This window comes from Neophocaena asiaeorientalis, unplaced genomic scaffold, assembly GCF_003031525.2.
Source record: "Neophocaena asiaeorientalis asiaeorientalis breed wild unplaced genomic scaffold, Neophocaena_asiaeorientalis_V1.1 scaffold166, whole genome shotgun sequence".
Classification (NCBI taxonomy): Eukaryota; Metazoa; Chordata; class Mammalia; order Artiodactyla; family Phocoenidae; genus Neophocaena; species Neophocaena asiaeorientalis.
The window spans coordinates 3,143,802-3,155,903 of record NW_020174933.1 but is presented as its reverse complement, the minus strand read 5'-3'; the positions used below and the strand labels follow the sequence as shown (position 1 = coordinate 3,155,903).

The 12,102-nt window shown below is 39.3% G+C and overlaps 1 protein-coding gene across 1 annotated transcript in view; it reads right to left on the bottom strand.

The window, feature by feature from the left end:
* ERO1B (endoplasmic reticulum oxidoreductase 1 beta) overlaps positions 1 to 12,102 on the bottom strand; it is a 90,207-nt gene that overhangs the window by 49,866 nt on the left and 28,239 nt on the right. The gene's annotated exons all lie outside the window — the stretch shown is intronic.

Genomic DNA, 12,102 nt, shown 5'->3' with positions numbered 1-12,102 from the left:
AACATTTAAATCAGTCCCTTTTTTTTTTTTTTTTTTTTTTTTTGCTGTGTTGGGTCTGAGTTTCTGTGCGAGGGCTTTCTCTAGTTGTGGCAAGCAGGGGGCCACTCTTCATCGCGGTGCGCGGGCCTCTCACTATCACGGCCTCTCTCGTTGCGGAGCGCAGGCTCAGTAGTTGTGGCTCACGGGCCTAGTTGCTCCGCGGCATGTGGGATCCTCCCAGACCAGGGCTCGAACCCGTGTCCCCTGCATTAGCAGGCAGATTCTCAACCACTGCACCACCAGGGAAGCCCAATCAGTCACTTTTTTACAATGGTCAATTGATACAATGCAATAGAAGGATTAGATATACCCATTCTGAAGAACTAAACATTTTGTTCAGCGGTCAAAAAGAAAGCTATTGAATGCTTTCTCCCTTGACTAAACATATATAAAATCCAAACAGTCATTGGAATGCTAAGGCAACTTCTTCCAAGATTAACATAGAAATCACAGGCTATAATAATATTGCTGTAGTAACTCTTTCTTTTAGACTGCCATTTATGGAACACTTACGTGACAGGCATGATGCTAAGACCACTACATATGTTAACTCATTTATTCTTTAAATACCCTAAGAAATGGTATTATTATCCTCATTTTACATGTAAGGATATTAAGGCTTAGCAAGGTTAAAATAATTTTTCCAAAGTAGACATGAGACTTAAGTCACAAGTCTATTGCACTTTAAAAGCTATGCTTTTATCCACTACTCAAAGTATACATTAATCGAAGAGAAATTGATATTTACAAAGTGAGTTGAGTCTAAAAATTCCATAAAACATTCTTCAGCTAAATTTAAAAACGGGGCTCATTAATATGCACAACTTGGATGAATCTTTATGGAATTAAGCTGAGTGAAAAAGCACCAATCCCAAAAGGTTACATACCATATGATTTCATTCATGTAACATTTTTTTAATAACTATTTTATTTTATCTATTTTATTTTTGGCCATGTTGTGTCTTCGTTGCCATGCATGGGCTTCCTCTAGTTGCGTTGAGAGGGGGCTACTCTTCGTTGCGGTGCGCAGGCTTCTCACTGCGGCGGCTTCTCTCGTTGTGGAGCATGGGCTCTAGGCACGCGGGCTCAGGAGTTGTGGCTCGTGGGCTCTAGAGCGCAGGCTCAGTAGTTGTGGTGCATGGGCTTAATTGCTCCATGGCATGTGGGATCTTCCCAGACCAGGGCTTGAATAGATGTCCCCTGCATTGGCAGGAAGATTCTTAACCACTGAGCCATCAGGGAAGCCCGATAGAACATTTTTGAAATGACAAAAGTTTAGAAATGGAGAACAGCTTACTGGTTGCCAGCGCTTAGAGACTGGAGAAGGGGATGGGAGCTTGATGGGGGGAGTAAGGTAGGAAGGAGGTAGGTGTGGTTATAAAAGGGCAACAGAAAGGATCCTTGCAGTGATGAAATTTTTCAGTATCTTGACTGGTGGTGGACACACAAACCTATACATGTGATAAAAGAGTACAGAACTAATCCATAGGTACACAAATGAAACAAGTAAAACAGATACATATGATTGTATCAATGTCTATGTCCTATTTATAATATTATACTATATGTTTACAAAATGTTACCATTGGAAAAAACTAGATAAAGGGTAAATGACATTTTTACGTATTATTTCTCACAACTGCATGGAACCTACAATTATCGCAATTAAAATTTAAAAAAAATGGGACTCAGCCTGTTAAAGGTTATTCATGTGATCCACAAGAGGAATATATGCGAAGAACGATCAAAAAATGGAAACTTCCCAGTTGTTGCTGTCTCACGCTTTTTCCCTAGGAGTATAAATGTGTCACCAAACTCCCTACAACATGAAGAGTTAGAGCTATATTATCTTGAGATAAAGAAAAAGAATCATTATCAATAATTGTGGCTCTGAAGTTCTACTATGCTTTGCTATCCCACTTACTAAGATCCTGTCACTAACTCCACCAAATTTCATTCCATTGCTCTGAGCTTACTGCTTACAAAACTTCAAATTCTAGGCCCCTAAATAATAAAAGTGGGGAAAAGAGGAAACAAAATACACACCAAAAATCTTTCTAGGCTTTAAAAATATTATACCCACTGACTGCTCATTCTTACAAATTCTTCTTAAATTGTTAACTTTTAGTTAGTAAACCACAGTATTTTTAAAAATTTTCATTGCGTAGGGGCTGGAGTAAGGCATACAAAATTACCGTGAGCTTATTTCCAACTGCTAAAGGCTGCTACTAAGACAAACACTGTATATAACCAAATTTTAAAAAATAGAAATTAGACAGGAAGAAATAAAAGGCACCCAAGTTGAAGAGGAAGAAGTAAAATTTTCACTATTTGCAGATGATATGATATTATACACAGAAAATCCTAAAGAATTTTAGACTAAACACTGTTAGAATAAACAAGTTCCAGGATACAAAATCAATACAAAAATCACGTGTAGTGCTTCCATACACTAATAAACTATCAGAAAGAGAAGCTAAGAAACAATTCATTTACCGTTGCGACGAAAAGAATAAAATAACACCTAGGAAAAAATTTAACCAAGAGGTTTAAGACCTAGAAACTATGATTTATTATGGAAAATATTAAAGAAGACACAATAAACGGAAGGCTATTCCATACTCATGGATTAGAAGAATATTGTTAAAATGTCCATAGTACTCAAAGCAGTATAAAGGTTCAATACAATCCCTATCAAAATTCCAACAGCATTTTTCACAGAAATAGAAGAGTCCTAAAAATCTGTGTGGAATCATAAAAGACCCAGAACAGCCAAAGCAATCTTGAGAAAAAACAAAGCTGGAGGCATCATATGCCCCAATTTCAAACTATATTACAAACCTAGAAAAACAAAAACACACAGACCAACAAAACAGAATAAGAAGCCCAGAAAGAAACCCATAAATATACAATTAATTTATGACAACAGAGCCAAGAATACACAATGGGGAAAGGATAGTCTTTTCAATAAACAGTGTTGGGAAAACCAGACATACAGCCACATGCACAAGAATGAAAAGTGGACCATTATCTTACAGCATACACAAAAATTAACTCAAGTGGATTAAAGATTTGAACATAAGACCTGATACCCTAAAACTGCTACAAGAAAACACAAGTGTTAAGCTCCTTGACATCAGTCTTAGTGATGATTTTTTGGATTTGACACCAAAAGCAAAGGCAACAAAAGTAAAAACAAACTAGTGGGACTACATCAAACTAAAAAGCTTCTGCACAGGGCTTCCCTGGTGGCACAGTGGTTAAAAATCTGCCTGCCAATGCAGGGGACACGGGTTCAAGCCCTGGTCCAGGAAGATCCCACATGCCGTGGAGCAACTAGGCCCGTGAGCCACAACTACTGAGCCTGCGCGTCTGGAGCCTGTGCTCCGCAACAAGAGAGGCCGCGATAGTGAGAGGCCCGTGCACCGCGATGAAGAGTGGCCCCCACTTGCCACAACTAGAGAAAGCCCTCGCACAGAAACGAAGACCCAACACAGCCAAAAATAAATTAATTAATTAATTAAAAAAAAGAAAAACTTCAAAAAAAAAAGCTTCTGCACAGCAAAGCAAAACCACTAACAAAATGAAGAGACAACCTATGGAATGGAAGAAAATATTTGCAAATCATATGCAGTAAGGGGTTAATACCCAAAATATATAAAGAATTCACACAACTTAACAGCAAAGAATAATCTGATTAAAATATGAACAGAGAATCTGAATAGACCTTTTTCCAAAGAAGACATATGGATGGCCAACAGGTACACGAAAAGGTGCTCAGTATCACCAATCATCAGGGAAATGAAAATCAAAACCACACCTGTCAGCATGGCTATTATCAAAAAGACAAGAAGTAACAAGTGTTGGTGAGGATGTGGAGAAAAGAAAACCCTTGGGCACTGTTGGTGGGAATGTAAATTGGTGCAGCCACCGTGGAGAACTGTATGGAGGGCCCAGAAAAAAATTAAAAATGGAACTACCACAAGATCCAACAATTTCACTTCTTGGTATTTAACTGAAGAAAACAAATATACTAACTTGAAAAGATATATGTAGCTCCATGTTCACTGGAGCATTATTTACAATAACCAAGTACGGAAGCGATCCAAGTATCCATTGATGGATGAATAAAGAAAATGTGGTATATATACACAATATATCCATTCATGAAAATGAATAAAACCTGGCCATTTGCAACATGGATGGAACTTGAGGACATAATGCTTACTGAACTAAGGGAGAGAAAGATAAATACCAGTCTCACTTGCACGTGGAGTCTAAACAAAACACAACAACAACAAAAACCAAAAAGAAATCTAAGCGTATGCATACAGAGAACAGATTAGTGCTGTCAGAGGCGCTGGGGTAGGAGGTTCAGGGAAATGTGGGAAGGGGGTTAAAAAGTATAAGCTTCCAGCTATAAAGTCAGGGGGATGTAATGTACAGCACAGTGACTACAGTTAATAAGACTGTATTATATATTTGAAACTTCCTAACAAAGTAAATCTTAAAAGTTTTTATCACAAGAAAAAGATATTCTAATAATGTATGGTGATGGGTTTTAACTAGACTTATTCTGGTGATCATTTCACAATATATAGAGATACCAAATCATTATGTTGTACATCTAACATTGATACAGTATTATGTCAATCATATCTAAATAAAATTTATAAATAAATAGAAATGGAATACCACCAGTACCTTTGAAGTCCCTTTTTAATTATATCCATCTCCCTCCTCTTAGAGGTAAAAATTTTACTTTCGTTTCTTTTCTTTATAATTTCATCACATATGTATCCCTAAACAATGTACTTAGGTTATTCTTTCCTGTTTTTGAACTTTAACATGAACGTAATCTAATGTGTGACTTCTTCTGTGATGTGCTTCTTTTGCTAACATTTTACTTTGGCATTTATCCAAGATGATGAATTTTATAGTAGCTCATTTATTTTCACTGCTGTAAATGTTACATTATCTGAAAATGTCACAATTTATTTGTTCTATTGTTGATCTATTGTATACGGTAAGCAGAGAGATGGCCCCCCAGATGTCCATGCTCTAATTTCTGAAACCTGTGACTATGTTAAAAGGGACTTAGCAGATGTGATTAAGTTAAGGAATTTAAGATGGTGAGAGTACACTGGATTATTCAGGTGGAACCAATACAAAGTTCTTTATAAGAGGGAGACAGGTGTGTCAGAGGAAGATTGGAAAATTCTACAGTGCTGGCTTTGAAGATGGAGGAAGAGGCCACAAGCCAAGGAACACAGCAGCTTTTAGAAGCCTGGAAAAGGCAAGGAACAGTTCTCCCCTAGAGAAAGGGAGAAAGAAGACTTGTTCACACCTTTATCACACCTTTAAGACCAATTTTCAGACTTCTGGGCATAGAATTATAAGATAATAACTTTGTTATATTAAGCCACCAAGTTTGTAATTTGTTACAGCAGCAATAGGAAACTAATACAATTCATATTTAGGTTATTTCCAGAATCAGCTAAAGAACAATGTCATACAAACATTTTTGTACATATCTCCTGTTATGTGTGTGTAAGACTTCCTCCAGGTTATATGCTTAGGAGTAGAATTACTAGAAGTACGTGTTCAGTTTTACTAGGGAATGACAGGCTTATTTCCAAAACAGTTGTACCAGTTTACAACCCTACCAACAGCGGATGGGAGTTACTGTTGAATCATATCCTCACCAGTATTTTATATTAATCTGTTTTCATTTTTGCCAATCTAGTAAGCATGAAAGGGTCTCTGATTTTTTTTTGCACTAATGAGGTACAAAGTTCTAATGTTTTATAAAACATTTCTATTCTTGTGTAAAATGTCTGTTTATACCTTTTGTTCATTTTTCTATTGGGTTGTCTTTTTCATATTGACATGCAGTAAAAATACTGCTTTTTCCCTATTCTGTTTTAACCTTCTGGAACTCCAGTTATCATATCAGACCTTCTTACTCTATTCTTCACATCTCTTAAGCTCTCTTAAACATTTACCATCCTGTTATCTTTCTGGGGTTCATTCTGAATAACTTACTTGCACTTCTCTTCCATTCATTTATTCATTTATCCAACATATTTATTGAGAGCCTAACATAAGCCCTGCACTGTTCTAATTACTGGGAATGTAATATTAGAAGAAAGAATTCTCATAGAAGAGAAAAACAAATGAATGACCGAAGTATAGAGTCTGTCAGATAGTAATAAAGTGATATGGAGGAAAACTAGAGAATTGAGACAGGTGTTACAGAATCGGGGCTGCTAAATTTTTAAACAGGGATAATTATAGAAGGTCCAACTGAAATTTCAGCAAAACTTAGAAGGGAAGGAGCAAACCAATGCTTTTTTGGTGGGGGGGCGGTGGTGAGGGGGGCCAGGAGAGGAAGAAGCATTCCAGGCATTGGGAATACTAAATGCGAAGGCCCTGAGGCAGTAAGCTTGCCCATCGGCTCAGAGAAACAATAAGGAGGACTACATAGTAGGTAAAAGGAGAATTAGAGGACCTTTATTAAGATTGTGGCTTTTCTGAGTCTGGTGTTTTCTCACACCAACCAATTCTCCACCTCTCCAACATTAACTGGGTGCCCAATTCAATTCTGATATCACATGGAATTAGAGCAGACCCCAAAGATTAAGGGTGTAGACACACGGGACTGCCCAGACTTAAGATGCCAGCCCCAAGCCACCTGTAACTGACAGACCGGCTATAGAGAGGGGTTCCCACAACTTCCTTCTCAGGTTTGATAATTTGCTAGAATGGCCTATAGAACTCAGGAAAACACTTTACTTACGTTTACTGGTTTACTGCAAAGGGTACAACTCAGAAACAGCCAAACGGAAGAGATGCACAGGGCAAGGTACTGATTGGCGTATGGGGGGAGGGGGCAGCATGCAGAAGTTCTGTGCCTCTGCACTGCTCTCCCAGCAAGTCTATGCGTTCATCAACCTGGGAGCTCATCGAATCTCACTGTTCTATGAGTTTTTACAGAGCTCAATCTACAGCACCCCTTGCCCGAACCTGGAGATCAGTGGGTAGGGCCGAAAGTTCCAGTCCTCTAAGCACTTGGCCTTTCTGCACCAGGCTCATCCTGAAGCTCTCTAGGGGTTCCCACCTAAGTCACCTCATTAGCATAAACTCAGCTACGACTGAAAGGGGCACCCCTATTTCTCAGGAAATTCCAAGGCTTTTAGGAGCTTCGTGCCAGGAATAGGGGATAAAGAGCAAGTATGTTTTTGTACCATGCACAACACTGAGTGAGGCAGGAAGCCACTGGAAGAGCTTTAAGCAAAGCCTAAAAGGAACATGGAGTACAAGGCAAGGATGAAGGGTTTCTCTTTTATATTGTATGGTCAGGGAAGGCGACAATTTAGGTAAGTGGACATGGCAGATAAGGTGACGCTTTAGCAGAAACCTAAGAAAGTGAGCGAGTGAACCCCATGAATATATGAGAAGAGTGTTAGCTCGGCAGAGGAAACCGTTAGTCCAAGAGTCTCAATGCAAGAACACATTTGCCGTGTTTGAGGAACAGCTGGGAAGTCAGCTTGGCTGCAGCATAGGTTTAAGGGGGAGTAGACTGTAGGAAGAACAGATTTGAGGGGGAAAAAAAAATCAGGAATTTGGTTCCTGATACATCAAGTTCGTGATACCTATTAATTATCCAAGTGGAGAGGTTGAAAAGGTAGTTGGATGTATGGTTCTAGAGCTGAGAATCCTAGTCTGGAGATTCTGAAAGTCAGTTATATAGATGGTATTTAAAATCAAGAGACTAAATGAGATGACAAAGGTGGAGAGAAGAAAGACTACAAGATTTGAACCCTGAGGTTCAACATTAGCGGTTAGGGACAGAGGAGGAACAAGCAAAGGATTCTAAGAAAGACTGGCCTGCAGAATGACAGGGAAAAAAATCAGAAAAGTATACTATCCTGGAAACCAAAAAAAGAAAAAAAAAAACCAAGAAACATATTTCAAGGACAGTGAGTGGTGAGCTGTGAAAAAGTCTGCCGATTGTTTTTGTTTTTTTTGGGGGGGGCGGTGGCCTCTCCCACTGCGGAGCACAGGCTCCAGACATGCAGGCTCAGCGGCCATGGCTCACGGGGCCAGCCGCTCCACGGCATGTGGGATCCCCCCGGCCCGGGGCATGAACCCGCGTCCCCTGCATCAGCAGGCGGACCCCCCACCACTGTGCCACCAGGGAAACCCTGCCGATAGTTTTTAAACCTTAGCTTTTTAAACTACTGGCTTTAGCAGCAAGGAAGACATTAGTGACCTTGACAAGAGCAGTTTTAAAGAAGTGGTAGAGCCAAAAGTCAGGCTGGAATGGGCTGAATGATCAGAAGAGGAAAGATAAAGGTAACTCTTTTGAGGAGTTTTTCTATAGAGGGGAAAAGAAAAACTGAGCAGAGTCAGAAGAGATGGGTGGCTCAAGAGAGAAATTTAAAATAGAATTAACAGCATGTTTTATGATGACAGTAACAGTCCATTAGAGCAGGAAAAATCAATGATCCAGGAGAGAAAGGGAAGATTTGCTCAAGCCATGTCCTTGAATTGGAAAGAATGGGACTAAAATACAAGTAGACGGATTGACCTTTGATAAGAGCACAAACAGTTCATCCATGGTAATCTACAGGAAGTCAAATTATGTGTGTCAGAGACTAGTAGGTGGACAGATGTGGATTATTCTGATTACTCCAACTTTGTTAGTGAAGTATGAAGCTAAAAGTGATGGAAAAGGAGGTGTTGGAGGGTCAAGTAGAAAGAAAAGTACATTAAATGGATGTCTGATTCAATAATCATTTTTTTCTGCTAGGTATAATCAGCTATTTAATCCATCCATTGATTTCTTAATTTCATTTCTAGAACTTCTATTTCATTATGTTTTAATCTTTTGGGTAATTCTTTAAAATTTCTTGTTCTTTTTCATACTTTCAAGGCTTTTTATTTAAACACATTAAACAGTGATTTTAAATTATGTCTGATATTTTCAAAATCTAAGGTCATTATAGGTCTATTTCTATAATCTATATTTCTAACATCTCATTCATGGTGCCTTTGTGTGTTTTGACTATTAGCTTATTCTTCCTGACACTTTATCTTCAAGAATTCTTTAGGGCCTGGGTTGAAAATAAATCCCAGTATATTTGGATATTTGCTTTTACCAGTAAACTGGGAGCGTACCAACCTGAGGCTGCTACAAATTAAATTTCCCACTTAAAGCTTTTCCCAGTACAGGTGGCATGAATTTGCCCTGTATAAGGGCTGGTTCATGGTTACAAATTCTCAAGGCAGTTTTTTTTTCCCTTCCCCTAGCGAGTTTCTTCACTTTCCCCTTACTTGTGGTGGGTTTCATTTCTCATTTACCCTTGTATTGAAGATGTAGCTCTGTGGAGCCCAATCTTTATGGTGGGGCCTCCTTTTATTTCCCTCTCTTTGGGCAGACACACGCTTTATTTGTTCACTCCACTCCATGCAGTTGTTAAAGCAGAAGGCTCAAGGTGTTCAGAGTTCGGGGGAAGTCCTCAAGGTAATGGGACTGAAGCAGCACTGTTTGAGTCTCAAGGTTCTGGCTTTCCAACCTGGGGGGGTGTGGGGCGGCTTTATGTATTCCTTGATTTCCTGCCACCTCAGAAATGCATTTTAAAAAATTTAAAAATATATCTGACTGAAGTTATTTCTTTACAGGAAGATTAACTTGTTATATCACTTGTATGCACTATGTTTTTAGTTCCTATGTTTTGCCATAATACAAAGCACATTTGCATTTCATTTATAAAACATGGGGTGTGTGGTGTACAAATGCCTATCATTTCGTGTGCTTAAAAATAATTTTATGCTTTTAATGTAAGGAGATAATATTCAAAATATTCATCTCCTTAACTAAGTTCTTCTGAATAGAAGTACTTTTTAAAAAATCTAATTCTTCCCTTTATTCTTTACCATTTTTCTTCCAATTTAGTGTATGAAAGAGAAGAGAAAGAACTGGCTTGGTTCCATCTTTTTATTTTCCTGGGTCTCCCTCTGCTCTATTTCTATACCGCAAAGAAGCAAGCACGCTGAGATGCACTGGATAAACCAGAAAGAAGCCTACTGGGGCTCCAGTCTAATCGTGTTCACTTAACAAGTGTGATATTTATCAAGTAAGCTCTCTTAACATCAGTTACCTCAATGGGCCCACAGATATGTCAAATAAAATGAGATAATGTATATTTAAACATGTTACAGATTAAAGTACTATCTAAAATATGATCCAACACTATATTAGAAAGTACCACTGGAAACAAAAAACATATATTCATTTTTGAGGACTGTTTGGTACAATGCTACCTTGAATATGTGCAAATCTTTAACTATTGAACTATATATATTCATTTGGACATAATGAAACTTAAATTACATATATTCACTTGGATATAATAAAACTTAAAGTACACATGGAATTATAAAGCATTAATACACATAATTAGTGATAGGAACCGAAAACAAAACTTCTACATTGGTAATAAAGTATACAATTAATATATGCTATATAAAGAGAAAATGAGAAAAATTAAAATTTTTAAAAATAGCTAAATGTAAATTCTACTCAAAAAGAAACGACCCACTAATAACTAGAAAATAATTTTGCCAAAGACAATTCGGAAAATATACTTTTCGTAAGTCTGGTAGATATGCCCAGATGGCCACTATCTATTTCAGTGTTTCCAAGTGGGGTTAAAAGATAGTTACAAGGGTAACTGCATTAGTTACTTGCAAGGCTGGTTTAAAATGCTGATTCCTGGTTCACATCCAGATCCCTTAAATCAGAACATCTGGTAATGGACCCAGAGAATCTGCATTTTTAACATCCTCCCTCCCCACCCAAACCAAAAGTCTGCCCCTTTTATTTATTTATTTTTTGCCCCTTTTATTTTTGTCAAATCTTTCATTTAAAAAATATTCAGGGACCTCCCTGGAGGTCCAGTGGTTAAGACCTCACCTTCCAGGGCAGGGGGTGCGGGTTTGATCCCTGGTCGGGGAGCTAAGATCCCACACGCCTCGCAGCCGAAAAACCACAACATAAAACAGAAGCAACATTGTAAGAAATTCAATAAAGACTTAAAAAATGGTCCACATCCAAAAAAAAAAAATCTTAAAAAAAAACTTCAAACAGGGACAGAAACTGAATATTCGGGCATTCGGGATTCAGAACACCATAACACTATGACACTGTCTGAATAAAAAGTGAGAAAAACATGTTTACACGGTTACCCTCAGTTATCTTCAATTTTACTTAACAATCAGCAAGCTTGTTAATTGCTTCAATCAACGTCTCCCTCATTATCGGGCCACCTGAGACACCTTTTGTGTTTTTTGCTTTTAGCAGTTTTGCCACTTTGGAGCAGGTGCAGGCAAGAGAGCACCTGGCAGAGGTCTACTCAAATTCTCCTGTATGAAGAAGAAGCAAACACCTTTCTTAAGGCAAAAGGCTGCGGGAAGCTAACGCTCTGATTTCCAGCATATTGAGAACCCTTCCTTAAGATACGCCTCACAAAGACAACCCCCAAACCCTAATTTAACCAGCCAGCACCTCACTGCTGATGGAGCCACAAGATCAGACACAGACCTCCGGTCTCGTACTTGGGCTCACCTGGCGACGCCACTTAGCAGACCAAGTACAAGCTGGGTAAAAATACGGCGGTCCTGAGCGAGGGAAGATGCGAGGGGTTCTCTAGTCCGAAAGTCGAGGAAGTTAAGTCTCGTCCCCCTCGCGATCCACACGGCTGTTGCAGGCCCGCGGGGTCTGTCACCTCCTCTCCACCTGCCCGCCGACCCCCTGAGCTCGCCGCGGGGAGGGCTTCCCCATTTCTCTAGGTGCTCTCTTCCCAAAACAGCCGCGGAGGTTTTCATTCCCGTCCCATCTCCCGCCACACTCTCAGCCGCTTAAACATGAGAAAGACAGAAACGAAAACACCTCCGGGGACCGTCACCATCTTCCTCATTCTCCTGCCATCACCCCAGGAGTGTCGCCAGCCCCGTACGCCGCGAGCGGCTCGCAGGCGTTTCCTGGGTTCAACGATC